Source organism: Lepidochelys olivacea (genome assembly GCF_965140295.1).
Source record: "Lepidochelys olivacea isolate rLepOli2 genome assembly, chromosome: 7".
NCBI lineage: Eukaryota > Metazoa > Chordata > Testudines > Cheloniidae > Lepidochelys > Lepidochelys olivacea.
Window position 1 is genome coordinate 58,651,786 of NC_140417.1, and position 12,890 is coordinate 58,664,675.

At 45.7% G+C, this 12,890-nt stretch overlaps 1 protein-coding gene across 8 annotated transcripts in view; it reads left to right on the forward strand.

Annotated features, from left to right (window-relative positions):
• Window positions 1–4,371: 4,371 nt before the first annotated feature.
• MAPK8 (mitogen-activated protein kinase 8) overlaps window positions 4,372–12,890 on the forward strand; it is a 125,005-nt gene continuing 116,486 nt past the window's right edge. For 5 of the 8 annotated variants that reach the window (XM_084632919.1, XM_084632915.1, XM_084632920.1 and 2 more), the window contains exon 1: window positions 4,393–4,445. The gene's annotated coding sequence lies outside the window, so the exon portion shown is untranslated. Of the gene's footprint in view, window positions 4,446–12,890 lie in introns of all 8 variants that reach the window. The other 3 variants (XM_084632917.1, XM_084632918.1, XM_084632916.1) reach the window with 3 other exon arrangements.

Consider the following 12,890-nt stretch of genomic DNA (forward strand, 5'->3'; position numbering starts at 1 on the left):
CTTGGGCTTGTAAGCTCCATAGAAACTGGGTCCCTAGCCGTAGAGTTAGCAATTTAGGTCGGAAAGTGGCCGCATTAAACCAGACCCTTTCTGAGGCCCTTAATAAGATTGGTGACCTTGGATACGACTTGTCCACCGTCATCAAGGACTGGTACCATGCCCAAAAGCAGGACACCACCAGGATCCTGCAGGGTGTCGAAGGTCTACAAGGTAACCTGTCTTGGGCCCTTGCTTATACCAAGGTAAAAGGATGGATACAAACTGTGTCCAGCGGTATCCTTAGGGCAGGCTTTCAAGGAACCCTATCTATAGAACTGAGGAACATCATGCATAAGAATGTCTCTCCATTTGAGGCTGAACATCATGCCTGGTGGAAGCTCCTTGACTTTGCGTACAACCTGGACACAAAGGTGGTCACAGCTCGAGTCTTAACAATTATGAGCAGCACTGTCCAACGGGCACATTCGCTGCTCCCTCTTGGTATCATAGCAAATGGCATCATTATGATGCCTACCGCTCTCCCCCACTGGGTAATCCGAGAATGGACAGACTATCATGTGGTAGATGTCAGCTTGTGCTTATGGGAAGATAATCAGGGGTACCTATGTCCATCAGAGGTATTCCTAGGGAAGCACACTTGTCTAAGCACAGATGAAGGCAGGTGTCATTACGAGCTACAGCCCAAGACACCAGAACATTCTCAGGTGGTGGTGATCAATGACAACTGTGTATGTCTCCACAGTACCTGTAAGTCTCTGGTGGTAAACACATTTAATGCCATCAACAATAATGTGTATTCAAATTTGTGCTTATGCTTTGTGTTGATGATTAAGGGATGTGATATTGATTTTCAGTCAGAGCAAATGACATACAGAAACATCAAGACTTCATTTTACAAGTATGACCATGTTGAACCTTTCAGTTTGGGCCTTAATACTTCACTCATTAGTCAACTAATGGAGCATCCTGAGCTGACTAGGCATTTGAAGTGATGGAACGGGGTAGCTCTACCTTAATCACCGTCCACCACTCGTCCAATCAAATTGAAGCAGTCCTAAAAAGGGTTAAAAAATCAGCCTCAACCAGCAGATGGTGGAGATCTTTGTTCTCCGACCCCACCAAAGTGGTGGATGCCTGGCATTTGCTTGCACATGCATTGTTTGTTTTGTTTGTGTTACAATTTGTAATGTTTGTACCGTATCTAGCGCAATGCAGGTGGTCGCAACATAAGTTTGGTAAATTGAGGCACAAGTCAAGGTGTGCCAAATGTGCCCCCATGTAATTGTGTGCCGGCATTGGAACTCCCAATATAGGGTCCCTCACTGGCAAGGAGGGGAATGTAGGGGGAAAACTTCGGTGCTTAACATCATTGGTGCACCATCCTGAAATGCCCAAACAATAACTAGGAATCCAGCTTGGCTGCCCTTCTTCGCCCTCCTGAGGTATAGTTTCCTGCCCTTTTTACTGAAAGGCAGAAAACCACCTACCTGAATGGAGTCCGGAGCTGTCCTGTCGTCTCGAGAGTCCTCTTACCTGGGTCCCGTCCTAGGGGAGGGAACTTACCCCCAGTCACAGTCAACATACTACTGGTCCTGTACTTACCTTTATATCACCTGTTGTGAGGGTCCTTGCTTTACCTGTGTTCCTATTCATTTGGTTCACCTCTGGTTTACCTTGTTTAGAACTGTTGATGGTTTAATAAATACCTTGGTTGTTTACACCCACACATCCTAGTTGGTTTATTTTTTTTAAGTGTCTGACAACAAACCCCGATGATAGATGCAGGTAGGGGGACATTCCTTTAAATTGGTTCTCTGTCAGTCTTACTAACCAATCAACACACTGAGGTTGGGGGGGTCTGGTAGGACTACCTGTTCTGTTCTTTCCCTCTGGGGCACCTGGAATTGGCCGCTGCCAGAAGACAGGATACTCGGCTAGATGGACCTGTGGTCTGACCCAGTATGGCCGTTCTTATGATCACCTGTCCTTTACCTTAAGGGACATTCCTTGACTCCCTTATTTCATTGATTTGTCACAAGTAAGGGAAGGCCGAATCTGATCTGTGCAGATGAGCACTAAGCCACATAAATGTTGATCGAAGCTTGTTTTCAGCATAGAATTCAGCCTGAAGAAACATGGTCTTTTAATAAAAACTAACCACAAAGCTAAAAAATAAAAATAAAAAAAGCTTCACCTAAGACTATGCTGAATTGTACACCTAAAATAAAGATCATGGATGTTGCTTCACATTTGACACTTTGGCTGTTAAAACATTAAATATTCAGAAGTTTTTCCACTCTGGCCCTTTGGTTTTGCACTTGTAACACAGGTAAGGAAATGCTAGGACTGATTTAGAAAACTTCTGGAAAGGGAAAGGTTCATGAATGGCTAAGTAAACAGCAAATACTAACCACGGGCAGCACTGCTATGTTTTATTGCAAAAAAGATTCAGTGAGTACCGTATGCAGGGGAAAGGACAGGGCTTTGAACTATGGTAGCCTGCTTATTCTTCTCCCAAATTCTTAAAATTTGTGGAATTTATTATGTTCATTCCAACCTCAAATGCAGCAGTGGAAAGAATATTTTCCTTGATACACAGATATGGAGAGACTGCAGAAACTTGCTAAATATTGAAGCTGTTAAAGCTGAATTTCAAGTTAACGTTAATTTTGATTGGACACGTAAAGAGTTTTATGAATTGACATAAAAAAACCCACAAAGATGTGCTGAAATGTTTTAAAACAGGTAAGTACCATTTTAAATAAGCTTATGATGACTGCACTGTATGTTTGAGGGCAGAGGAAATGTACACATGCCCGAAAAATACCTGCTGTGCTACGGGAAATGGTATTTCCCTAAAACATCCCTTAAAACAAAGCTTTGTCCCTTACCTTTGATGTGGTTTTCCCTTATTTCCATCCAACAAAGGTGGTCACCCTTGGAGCTGGTCCCTGTTGGGGGAGGAACACTTAGCATGGGGGACTGATCCGTGTTGAGAGGCGCACGGAGCTGGGGGGGGGGCTGATTGCTGTTTGGGGCATATGGAACTAGGGGGTCTGGTCCAGGGGGCATGGAGTGGGGCTCTGGTGCCGTGGCTGTCCAGTGGGAGGGGCACATGGAGCAACTAACCTGGTGGGGCAGGGCTGCGGGAGCACACAGAGCAAGGGTCTGTCCCGGGGGGGGCACATGAAGTCGAAGGGGTATGTCTTGGGGGGCCTGCCAGGGCGGGGAGGAGCAGCCGATGGGATCTGTCCCAGGCATGGGGGGCATACAGAGCCGGGGGGGGGCTGTGTGCGGTTGAGCACCTGGAGCTGGGGGTGGGGGAGGCTGTTCTGGGGGCCTGTGCGGGAGGGCACACGGAGGCAGGAGGGATGTTCTGGGGGTCTATGAAAGGGGGCACACAGAGTGGGGGGGCTATCCTGGGGTGTGTGTGGAGGGGCACGCAGAGCGGGAAGGCTGTCCTGGGCCAGGGGGAATGCAGGGGGAGGCACACGGAGTGGGGGGATCTGTCTGGGGGGCACATGGAGTGGGGGGGCTATCCCGGGTAGGGGGGACACATGGAGTCTCAGGGGGCCATGCAGGGGGCACATGGAGCAGGGGAGCTGTCCTGAGGGGCCTACAGGGGGCACATGGAGTGGGGGGGATCTCTCTGGGGGGGCCATGTAAAAGGGCACATGGAGTGGGGGCTATCCTGGGGAGCATGGGGGGGCACATGGAGCAGGTGCATCTGTCCCATGCAGGGGGGACACACAGAGCTGGGGGGAGTGTCTGTCTCTGGGGGCCATGTGGTATGGGGAGGGCTGTCCTGGGGGGACATGCGGGGGCACACAGAGTGGGAAGGCTGTGCGGGGGGCACACGAAGCAGGGGAATCTGTCGGGGGCACACGGAGCTGGGGGGGGGGTCTGTCCTGGGGGGGGCACACGGAGTGGGGAGGTTGTTCCGGGGGGCATGCGGGGGGCACACAGACTGGCGGGCTGTCCCTGGAGGGCATGTGGGAGACACACAGAGCAGGGGGGGTTTGTCCTGGGGGGACACAGAGTGAGGGGTGCGGGAGGCAGACAGAGCAGGGAAGCTGTCCCGGGGGGCATGCAGGGGGCACACGGGGTGGGGGGGCTGTCCTGGGGTGGCATGTGGGGGGCACACGGGGTGGGGGGTATGTCCGGGGAAGCATGTGGGGAGGCACACGGAGCGGGGGGGCGCAAGGGGCAGACAGAGCGGGGAAGCTGTCCCGGGGGGGGGGGGCACGCGGAGCTGGGGGGCTGTCCCGGGGGGCAGCACACGGAGCCTGTGGGCTAGACTGCCTCAGGGCCGGGGGAGGAGAAGCTCCCGCTCCCTCCTCCCCCGCGGGCCGGCGGCGCAGGGGGCGGGGCGCTGCGTCTCTGCGCGCGGCCCGGCCCCGGCTTGTTACTCAGCGGCCGCAGTTGAGGTAGGAGGCGGCGGAGCGGTGAGTGCGGGGCCGCGGCCTGTCCCAGGGCTGGGGCCGCGGGGAAGCCCGGCCCGGCCCGGCCCGGCCCGGCTCGGCGCGGGGGGTGGGCCTGACCCGGCCGCTCTGTGGATGTTTTTGTTGATCTGGGGTTGGAGAAGGGGAGGCGGGGCCGCGATTCCGGGCTGGGGGAGGGGTGCGGCGCCAGCACAGGGCTCTGTGGGGGCGGGGGTATGGGGGCAGTATGTGGGTCTTTGGGGGAGGGGCAGCGGGACGGGGTGCAATAATGTTCTGGTGGGGGCAGCTGGGGGGGCTCCGTGGGGGAGGGGCAGCTAGTGGAGATGCATGTAATGGGGAGGAATGCAATTATATTTGGCTTACGAGGGAGGAGGCAACTGGAAGGGGATAGGTGTTATGGGCCTTGGGGCAGGGGCAGTTAGTGGGGGTACGTTGCAAGGGGGTGGAATAATATTTGGTTGTTGTTGGGGGGGAGGGGCGGCTGGAAAGGGATAGGTCCAATGGTTTTTTGGGGCGGGGCAGCTAGTGGGGTGCATGCGAGGGGTGCAATAATGTTTGGTTCTTATGGGGCTGCAGTAACAATAGTGGGGGCAGCTGGAGAGAGAAGTGATCACAATGGGGTGAAAGAGGAGATATAGAGAACAGTGGTGGGAAGAAGGGGTACCAGAGGCCGGGGTCTGTACACATGGGGTTCTTGTTGTCAGCCTTTGATTCAGGGACCTTCATCATCTGTTCAGCACCTTACACCCCTCTTGAATTTTATACATTAATCAGTAGCAGGGGGATGGCTCTCCACAGCTGTTCTGGGTTATTGTTGCACAGGGGCTGGGTGACATACTGGGGATCAGGAGAGCTATACAAAACATGGGGATATGTTTGCAGGGGGGAGAGAGAGGAGGAATATCTCTTTGTTGGTTTGGCAGTACAAGCATTAGGCACAATGCACAACAGAGGGACTTTTTTCCTTGGGAACAAGGTAACCCAAGCTCAAGCTGTGGAAGGATCTTCTCTCATCTTACATACCTGCCTGAAATGTAGGCTTGGCAGAATTTAATTTTAATTTTTTAAATAATTTTGACAAATAATATAAATTTTATTTTAAAGTATTTGTTTTGGTCGATTTAAATGTTTGCAGTTGTGGGAAATGGTGGAGGCTGGTCAGACAATAATTTAATAACTGTAGACATTTAGATTAAAAAAATTACAGTATTATAGCCATTAAAACGCAAACTGTCAACATCACACCAGAATCTACAAAGTAAACATTCTTAAGTCAAACTCTAAGAAGTTCTCAAGCAGCATTTTTCTTACTTGGCATATCTGTAAATTTTGGAGGTATCTTTGGTTTCTTTGTCTACAGTAAAATCAGCATTTATCAACATCTACAGTACAGATAATTATTTTTTATCCAAACCTACTCATATTTTATTGTAAGCTTTTTTGGGGAAAGAGGCTTGAGTTGCTGAAGAGTGCAGCAGTTTGAAGTGAATGAGATCTGTAACAACATTCCAAATCACTGCTTTTGAAAAAATGCCTTTTTGTTCCTCTGGGATATTTGACCTCCAAAGACAGCTGCTTAGGGAGTTTGGCAATATTTTTTGTCTCTTCTGCATTTTAATCCTGATACTTTTTGTCAAAAGTGAGTGAAGTGTTTGTTTGCAGCTTTTCTGTTGCCCTCCTCTAGCTTCTCTCTATCTCTCCTAGTGTCAGAATTCAGAGTAACAGCCCTGTTAGTCTGTATTCGCAAAAAGAAAAGGAGTACTTGTGGCACCTTAGAGACTAACCAATTTATCTGAGCATAAGCTTTCGTGAAAGCTTCTCATTTCTTCAGATTTCTCTGTGCAGTGGTTCCATCAATACAAAGTGTAAGAGTCTGTTAACTGGTGTCTGTTAATAAGCTGCAAATGTGAATCCCACAAGCCTTGTTTCTTCCCAATTATGGTGGCATAGTTGGGTTTATACAGTCTTGCTGAATTTCAGTGTTTTATAGAGGGGCCTTGCAAAATTATTATGAATATTTTTTCAGCCCAGGCAGAATATCTGCTTTACCTAGCCTGACCATAATTATGTAAACACAAATGATGTTTTACTCACCCATCTAAAGAAATTAATTGCTCTAGGGCAAGTGTGGGAGCAGAGTTTTTCAAGCTTGTATTACAGCTTGGTTTTGTTTACAGGTTTGGAGATTACTTTTGGTAACAGTCTGCGATTAATTCATTGAAAAACTAGTTTAATTTTCAGAGTTGCAGGCAAATGCCTCCTCTTTGGATGAATTGGGTGTTTAAAACAGTTCTGTAGCATGATTTATTTTGTTTACATAAACTGGTGCACACTCAAGTATTGAATTTATTTAGAATTAATTCAGATTGTAGCCTGAAGGAATATTGGGTCAAATTCCTAGCTAAGGGTACTAACAAAAAGTGAGTTCAATGACTTTTTAGACCCCTCAAATTGTACGTTCCATGAAGAAGAATATATAATAACAAAGACACAGCTGATGAAATTCAAATATGCCTATGCCTCTGTTTTGATCTCAGTCAATGGAGGCAGCCATCTTAAATTATTTTTCTCACATCTGAATCTAGTGGCGCTCTTCAGTGTTTCTATCAAGTAAGTTCTAATGCGTAGAGCAATACATTTTTCTTCGTATGTATATGTATTTTAAACTGTTTGTTTTCTTCACAATGCTCTGAGGCCCTGTACTGGCAGAGTGGTGAATTTAGTGCAGGATTTTTATTGTACACTTACTAGTTTGGTGTCCAGTCTAGTTTCTCATATGTTAAGCAGTGCGATTTACACATGTAGGGAGAGGGTGATTAGGGAACCTGTTTGTGATGATGGATGAAATGTCCGGGCATGGAGTTTGGCTTCTGGGGACGGACTCTGAGATATTTCAGAGAAATGACTTTTTCCTGAAAAAGCATGAGGTCTGAAGGATGTAGATTGTATTTGATACAAACTCACGTACACAAAAACTTAATAACTGATTCCATTTCATCCAAACACATCTTTCTGAGTGTCTTGTTTCTCTCACTGAATGTATTGGAGTGAGAGTTTGTTTCTGTCTTTGTTAGCAGGTACCATAGCATGATTGTCTCTAAGTTCTGACAGAGTTGTTTAACTTCGAAATGTTTGGAATAAATATCAGTTTACCCTGAAGTGTGGAGAGTGGGGTGGAAGAATGGACAATGGAGATCTACAATTTTGGAAATGCACAAGTCGTTTTTCAGAATGAGATTATAGTCTTTTAAGAAGGACTATAGGGCAAAAAGGGCAGCATCTTATGTGGTAAATCTGCATCCTGTGCATACTCAAAACCATATAGTCTTGCTTTTTGCTGCTAATAAGATTTTACTCCTGTTGGCCCTGGAGAGCCAATTCAGCAGTGGTAGGATGAACAGGATTCACTTCTGGTTTGTGCATCATCACTGACAGAATTGCTAACCAGATTTCTGATTGTAGAATCCTCATTGCTGATGATTCAGGAGCCAGAAGGAACCCAGCTTGGCTTTCAGATTCCAGATCAGTTTTCAGAGTTGGCAGTTTGGGGGGGAGAAATCTGTTTTTGTATACTGACCAAATTTGAACTGGAGTTGATGAGAGAGACCAAATGTTAAACTTCACAATGCCATTTTTTAGATTCACTTTCCAGAGTAGGAAAATGAGTCTTAAAAAAGTCACAAAAGGATTTTCTAGGAAAAAGTATGGTTTGTCAAACTTGCTAATTTTAGGGAGCAGTGCTTTTGAAGTTTTTTAGAAATGCAGGTACAGTTTATTTAGTAAATCCAGTAGGTGGACTTGCTTATAAGGTCAAGTATCTTATTTTAACAAATTTAATCATTATACAGTAAAAGCTGTGTTATCTGGCAGTTTACCAATTGGAAAGCTCTAGAATTTGGCATTTCTGATATCTCCCAATACAAATCTTCAATAGGGTTGCCATTAAAAGTCTGGTTGGCGTGGGGCTGGCAGGCTTCCTACCTGGCTCCACGTGGCTCCCCGGAAGCTGCGACACGTCCCTTCTTCTCTTAGGCAGTGGAACGGCCACAGGGGCTCCATGCGCTGCTCCCGCCCCGAGCGCAGGCTCCACAGCTCCCGTTGGCCGGGAACCGCAGCCAGTGGTTTAAAAATAGCTTATTTTAATGGTATCTTATAATATTTAGAAACTGATAGTTAAGGCCTCTCTCCAGGGAAAGATTTCCACTGGAATTCCAGTGGCAAGTCATCTTTATTTAATCTCTTCCTCTAATATCTATGCATAGTAGATAACTTTAGAGACACCACCTTTCTCTCTCTCTCTTTGCCCCACCCCTTGCATGAAATATGGGACTGAGTTTATCAACTGGAATCTGAATCTGTGGTTCAAGGGGGCATGTTGACAATAAGGTGGTTTGAAGTGTTCAGTTCTTGCAATTTATTGGAGGTAGATATTGATGACTGCAGCTCTGGATGATGATATGCCTTTTAATTAAAGGGAACTATAACATGAAACTGTAGGGTATGCCCAATGTGCTGTTTGTATGCTCAGTCTTTATTATCTCTCTTAAAAACTGAGGTGTTTCTTTGACTTCGCATGTTCCTGTGAGAACTTCCCATCTGTGTAAAATGCAAATGTATTGAGAGCTGCTTGTTGTTTTTCCCCTCCTTCTATCTACTTTAAGTTGAATGTGGGTGAGAGCTGTTGCTGGCTAGCCAGTTTTCAGATGTATAGTGCCATTATACAATTGGGCACTGCATGGCTCTTAGAGCTCCTGATATTTGACTTGGGTACTATAGAAAACCCAAAGATTGTATATCACCTTGTTTGAGACTGGTAAAAAGGTAGCAGGAAGGTCACCTTCAAAGGAAAAACAATTGAAATTATGTTCCATATGATCTATTTATAAAAAAAAAAAGGGGGGGGGCCTTGAGGGTTTGTTCACTAAAAACTACCTGGGTTGGTTTTTTTTTGTTTATATCTACTCTTTATTGGAAATTCAGGTCTCATTTATCCTTGAAGATGCTATGATGACTTGAGAATTAGTTCAACTATGAGATCACAAGAGAGTGAAGGTTGAGTAGTTGAGAACAGAATTTTTAGACTGCTAAACTTTGCCTTTTGGGTTTGTTTCAATTATTTTTCTGTTAAAACTTGTTTAACTTTAGCAATTAACATTGAGTAGAAAGGAAATGTTAAGATGTGAGAGCACACAATGCTCTGAGGGATGTCTGTAGTGCAGTGTGAGGTGTGATTGCAGCTCAGGTAGACATACACACACTAGCACCGTTAAAAATAGCCATGTAGATGTGAGAGCACAGGCTTCAGACAAAGTAGATGTCCAGGGTCCCCAGCATGCACGTACAGCCCAGGCTGAAAGCCTGTGCTGCCACATTTGCATGGCTATTTTAACCCTGCTATTGCGTATGCGTCTGCTCGAGCTGCAGTCATGCTTCACACGGCAGTATAGACATCCTTGAGACATCCACGAAGTTCTCCAGTAAAACCAGAGTTAACATTGCTAATATTTCTGAAGTTAAATAATAATAAAAGCAGGAAAAAGAACACATTGAAAACTTTCAGAATGCCTGTATACATCATAAAAAGACAAACAAAAAGGCACAATCCCTAAATCCAGATAGGATAAGTTTAAAAGGTACCCTAAAAAGTATAGGCTTCAAGCAACCTAGAAAAGAGAAAGTACAGACTTAGCCGGAGGTGTCATGCTGTGGAGAAAACCAAATGAACACTTAAGACCCCTGGGCTGGGGCAGCAGGATTCCACCCTCCACCATCTGTAGCAGACCTCTCATTGCTACCAATAAGATTCTGCAATCAAAGATTGCGGGTAGAATATGGCTCTGAAGAAATTAACGTTTTAAGCCTCTATACTCCAGAGGGTTCCATGACAGAGCGGGAGGGCCTTACACTTGTGTGGTGTGACAGCAGCATTGACCTCCATCTGCTTGGGCATAGGGGTCTGTCTACATAGATTCCTTTGCAGGATCAAGGTTTTGATAAAGTTAACTTGCATTCAGCAGCTCACAGTAGAAAAAATGATGGAGGGTGATCTTTAGACCACTGATGTTTCTGCCCTTTGTTTTCCTTCTGGGCAGAGAAGCCTAGGAATGGCTAGTTGCTGCCTGGACAGTTAGTGGAAAATTTGGTTGAAAGCTGGGGCTAAATATTGACAGCCTTAGAGGGAAAAGACAGCATGTTAGAGCCCTTCTATTTACTTCATTTTAAGCTTCTAAAACTCTATTTAGGAGCATTTAGTGCCTCACCTCTCTTGCATCCTGTCACGGATCCATGGGATGTGCTTTGCTTCTGACCTTTATGTACTGTTCCTGGGAGCATACCCATAGGGTTAGGCCTGGGGACCTCTACTTTCTTGAAGTGGGGAGCCAATCCACTACTCAGAGACTGGGTCCCTAGCTTCAGCAGTCCAATTTTTCACCATAGCTCCATCAGCAGGTCTAGATGAGCACGGACCTTGTTGGAGACTTGCCTTTGAGAGCTGTGCAAGCAGCAGATGTTTTCAGTGATGCAGGTCAGCCTTCTCAAAACAGCTGGAATACAGTATTTAGGGACATTGGATTAAAAAGTAAAGCAAAGCCTAAAAGCATCTCTCTCCCCTCACTCACCAACTTCTTCTTGCTTGGTTAGGTGTGTCCCTCTTTGCTCTTGCCTGAAAGGCAGACTGCATAGAATCATAGAACTGGAAGGCACCTCAAGAGGTCATCTAGTCCAGTCCCCTGCACTCAAAGCAGGACTAAGTATTATCTAGACCATCCCTGACGGGTGTTTGTCCAACCTGCTCTTAAAAAATCCCCAATGATGGAGATTCCACAACCTCCCTAGGCAATTTATTTCAGTGCTTAACCACTCTGACAGTTAAGAAGTTTTTCCTAATGCCCAACCTAAACCGCCTTTGCTACAATTTAAGCCCATTGCTGCTTGTCCTATCTTCAGAGGTTAAGGAGAACAATTTTTCACCCTCCTCCTTGTAACAGCCTTTTATGTACTTGAAAACTGTTGTCATGTCCTCTCTGTCTTCTCTTCTCCAGACTGAACAAACCCAATTTCTTCAGTCTTGCCCCATAGGTCATGTTTTCTAGACCTTTAATCATTTTTGTTGCTGTTCTCTGGACTTGCTCCAATATGTCAACATCTTTCCTGAAATGTGGCACCCAGAACTAGACACAATACTCCAGTTGAGGCCTAATTAGCATGGAGTAGAGCGGAAGAATTACTTCTCATGTCTTGCTTACAATACTCCTGTTAATACATCCCAGAATGTTTGCTTTTTTTTTTTTTTTGCAACAGTTGTTTAGCTTGTGATCAATCCACTGTGACCCCCAGATCCCTTTCCACAGTACTCCTTCCTAGGCAGTCTTCTCCATTTTGCTTGCTGCAAACCTCCCGAGCCTTACCTAACAGTCCTGGTTTGGATTACCCCATCTGCTGGGAGAGCAGTTTACTTATCCCTGTCTCCTAAGACTTTTAGTCCTTTGTCTCAAGTCACAGTCATGCTGTTTTCACGTATATTGCTCCTCCCTCTGGTTCAGCTGAGGGAAAGGGGTTGTGGTCAGATGAATAATTGCCCATCTACATCCAACAGATCCCCTTGGCTGGCACTTGTATATCCAAGGTATATGCATTCACATGTTCACAATTCTTGGTCGACTATTCGCCCAACCCAAACATATCTACCTGACCCACATCCAATGAATTCATTGATTATGTCCTAGTCTCTGGAAAGAAGTTAATACCTTGCTCTCAAGTAGTTAGCAGTACAAAAGCTAGTGAGTAAACTGAGTCAAACATTTTCACAAAAATAATAGACATTTCTCATGTTCTCTGCACAGCTAACATTATCTGGATGTTTCTGCAGAAATAATCAGCAAATATTAACTTTGACGTTTGAACCAACATCATTATGCTTCAGAATTAACACCTTACTTAGAAAAATGGGACAGTTCACACCTTTCAGTGCTGTTGCTTCATATAGTATCTGCAGACTCTGCAAAACAGCACTGTCTGGTCATATAAACAAGGTTATTTTTGCAGCCAGATGGGCTAGATGCTTTTTTAAAATTGAAGCACAAGATCTGCTAGATGCAAAATCGATGTGATGACTGGATGAGTATATCAAAGCATACCAACCCCCAGGCAGGAGTTAGAAACCATTGCTCGAATCATAAAGGAAGGAGCTGAACAGTACTCCAGTTGACCATTTATTTCCAAAATGGCTACCCTAGAGCAGGACCCAGATGCTGCCCTAGAATTTAAGAAGCCTTCTGAAGGAGGAACATATTTGGAAGGACTCCACTACAAAAGGAGGGAATTTGGAGCTGATGGAGTCTGGGAGATAGAACAGATCCATGATTAATGCTGAAGTACCTATAAAGTGAGTGACAGAGTTGTCAGAATCTGAAAGACGGGGTGCTGATTTGAAATCCCTCTTGCACA